Genomic DNA, 3,920 nt, shown 5'->3' with positions numbered 1-3,920 from the left:
GAGCTGATTATGTGATTATATTGGAGGCGCCGAACGTTGATGCATTTTACGTGAACTCTAAAAATCGTTGAAATTGTCGTAATGGATGTCGGAAGCGATGATAAATACAAACACAAAAAAAATAGTTGTTATAATCGTTGAATTTGTCGTAATGGGTGTCAGGAGCGATGAAAAATACGGACACAAAAAAAGATAGTTGCTATAATCGTTGAATTTGTCGTAATGGGTGTCAAAAGCGATGAAAAAACGGACACACAAAAAAAGATAGTTGCTATAATCGTTGAATTTGTCGTAATGGGTGTCAGGAGCGTTGGAAATACGGACACTAAATGGAATAGTTCATAAAATTGTTAAAGTTTCGCCAATGGATGCCAGAAGCGTTGGAAAATACGGACACAAAAAAGAGATAGTTGTTATAATCGTTGAATTTGTCGTAATGGGTGTCAGAATCGTTGAAAATACGGACACTAAATAGAATAGTTCATAAAATTGTTAAGGTTTCGCCAATGGATGCCAGAAGCGTTGGAAAATACGGACACAAAAAAGTAGCTGATACAAACGTTGAAGTTTTCCCAATGGATGTCGGAAGCCTTGAAAAATACAGACACAATAAAGAAATAGTAGTTTTTACAATCGTTGATATTGTCGTAATTGATGTCGGAAGCGTTGAAAAATACGGAGACTAAATAAAAATAGTTCTTAAAATTGTTCCAGTTTTCCCAGTGGATGTCAGAATGGTAAGAAAAATACGGACACTAAGAAAAAATAGTTGATAAAATTGTTAAGGTTTCGCCAATGGGTGTCAGAAGCGTTGAAAAATACGAGCACTAAATAGGAAAAATAGTTGATAAAGTCGTTCAAATGGATGTCAGAATCATAAAAAATTGCAGACATTGAAAAAGTAAAATTAGAAAAGAAGACATTCGAAAATATGTAGTTTAAAGAAGCAGACATTTATTATCGTTGTAGTTCAGACATTGTTATTATTGTAGTGTTCTCAAGAATATATAGTTAAAAAAAAGACATTCGAAAAAAATAATATTGATAAGAGATCAGACATTCGACAATATAGAGTTGATAAAAGCAGACATTCAAGAAAAAAGTTAAGAAAATGCAGGAGGAGGAGGAGGAGGAGAGGAACAAGAAGATCAAGAACAAGAAAAATAAAAAAAAGAGGAAAGATGAAGGAAAAACAAAAAGAGTAATAACACAAAAAAATTAAACAAAAAATATTAAGAAAAATAAACTGAATTAACTCAAGAACAAGAACAACAAGAACAAAACCAAAGAGGAGATGAAGGACTTATAACGAAAATGTATAGTTCCCTCTGTTGTTCCGTCATGTACATAGGTCTGAATTTTCCTGTCGGATTACTTAACATTATTACCTGCGGACCATTATATTTTCTTTTTAGTGATTGAGACACCTGATCATGTTTTCCTTTTTTTTTTACATTCGAAAATAAAAAAAGCTAAAATTCAGCCTATGGAAAAAATATGTGCCAGTAAAAATAGATCATCATTGACATAAGAGTTGAGAGTTTTATAAGTGGAAAATCGAGAAAACCAGACATTCGGAAAGGAGGAGGAGGAGGAGGAGGAGGAGGAGGAGGAGGAAAAGGATGATGAAGAAGAGAAAGGGGAGGAAAGAAAAAAGAGAGGAGTGAAAGAGGGAGATGAAATAAGGGAGGAACACAAGGAATAAGAAGAAGAATCAGAAGAGTAAGAAGAAGAAAAAGAACAGCAACAAGAAAACCAAGCACAAAAACAAAAAGAAGAGATGGAAGAGGAAAAGGAAGAGAAGGAAGAGGAAGGGGAAGAAAGTAAACAAAGAGAACGCAGATTAAAGAAAAGACTTATGTATGTGCAGTAATGAACAAATATATACAGGTCTGAAACGAGTCTGAAACGAACGAGGGTGTCTCCTGAATTATTGGAGGAAGGGGAAAGTATATTAACAGGGCAAGGAAAGGAAGGAACAGGACAGAAAAAGTGGTAGCAGTAAAACTAGGTGATCATTGATGGGACAGTTTGGCGAATTTAGGAAGCGTAGAAATAAAAATGACGATGAAAATGTGAACTTTTTTTTTTTTCCTCAATTTTTCTGTCTCGTAATGTTCTCTTCTCTATTTCTTTCTTTATTATATTTATTTGTATTGCATTTTCTATAATTCTTTATTTTGTTTTATTGCCCTCGCGTCCTTTCTTCTTTATTTTATCTCACACATCTTCCTTATAATAAAAAACGAGAACGGTTCTATTCCTTCTTCTTCTTCTTCTTCTTCTTCTTCTTCTTCTTCTTCTTCTTCTTCTTCTTCTTTTTCTTTATCTTCTTCTTCTTCCTTTTCTTCTTTTTCTATTTCTTCTTCTTCTTCTTCTTCTTCTTCTTCTTCTTCTTCTTCTTCTTCTTTTTCTTCTTCCTTTTCTTCTTTTTCTATTTCTTCTTCTTCTTCTTCTTCTTCTTCTTCTTCTTCTTCTCCTTTTTCTTCTTCTTCTTCTTCTTTTTCTTCTTCTTCCTCTACGTTTTCCCAGTTTTAGTTTCTCATATTCCTTTAGATATTGTAGTGTTCTCATCATTCTTTTAACTCTTTATCTACAGGGAAGAGAGAGAGAGAGAGAGTCCTGTCCTTCCCTTTAATTGCTTTGTTTTAGTACTTTCCCCTTCCCCCAATAGTTCAGGGAGACACCCTCGTATCAGACTCGTCTCAGACCTGTATATATTTGTTTATTCCTGTACATACATAAGTCTTTTCTTTTATCTGCCTCCTCTTTGTTTATCTTGCTCCCCTTCCTCTTCCTCCTCTTCCTTTTCCTCTTCTATCTCTTCTTGTTTGTTCTGTTTCTGGTCTTCCTGTTGCTCCTCTTTTTCTTCTTCTTTCTCTTCTGATTCTTATTATTAATCCTTGTGTTCCTCCCTTATTTCATCTCCCTCTTCCACCTTTCTCTTTGTTTCTTTCCTCCCCTTTCTCTTCTTCCTCATCCTCTTCCTCCTTCTCCCCCTTTTCCTTTTATTCTCGCTGTTGTTCTTGTTTTTTTTATGCTTCTTCTTATTATTCTTGTTTCTTTCCTTCTTTTCATCTCTCTCTCTTTTTTTTTATAATTCGTAGTCATATTCAGTTTTTATTACTTCCTCCTTCCGTCCGTTCTCTCTCTCTCTCTCTCTCTCTCTCTCTCTCTCTCTCTCTCTCTCTCTCTCTCTCTCTCTCTCTCTCTCTCTCTCTCTCTCTCTCTCTCTCTCTCTCTCTCTCTCTCTCTCTCTCTCTCTCTCTCTCTCTCTCTCTCTCTCTCTCTCTCTCTCTCTCTCTCTCTCTCTCTCTCTCTCTCTCTCTCTCTCTCCGTTCTCCATTTTTTGCTGCATTGCTCTATCCTTTCCTCCTCCTCCTCCTCCTCCTCCTCTTCCTTTTTCCTCCTCCTTCTCCTCCTCCTTCTCCTCCTCTTCCCCCGCCATCACCACTTTTCTTTCCTCTTTCCATCAACGTCATTTTTTTCTCGTCCTCCGCTTTTCTCCTTCGTCCTCCTCCTCCTCCTCCTCCTCCTCCTCCTCCTCCTCCTCCTCCTCCTGCCATATCCTTCCTTTCTTCCTTCCTTCCGTCCTCCGTTTCCTTCTTCCTCCTCTCCTTTTTTCTCCTTTTCTTCCTCCTTTTCCTCCTTCTATTGTATCCACTTCCCTTCTTTACTTCCATCCTCTTTTTCCTCCTCTTCTCCCCCTACCACAACTCTACTTCTCTTTCTTTACTCCTTCTCCCTCCGCCTCCACTTTCCTTCCCTCCACCCTTCTCTTTTTCCTTCCCTCCTCTCTCCTTACTTACCCTCCCTCTCCTTCTCCTTAACTTTCTTTCCTTCCTTTCCTCCATTCATTGTTCCCTTCTCCTCTCTCTCTCTCTCTCCTTCAACACTTCCTCCTTGCAACAGAGACGCTG

The sequence above is a fragment of the Eriocheir sinensis genome, unplaced genomic scaffold (genome assembly GCF_024679095.1).
Source record: "Eriocheir sinensis breed Jianghai 21 unplaced genomic scaffold, ASM2467909v1 Scaffold1200, whole genome shotgun sequence".
Taxonomy (NCBI): domain Eukaryota; kingdom Metazoa; phylum Arthropoda; class Malacostraca; order Decapoda; family Varunidae; genus Eriocheir; species Eriocheir sinensis.
The sequence above is the reverse complement of the archived record's forward strand: the minus strand, read 5'-3'. Positions refer to the sequence as shown.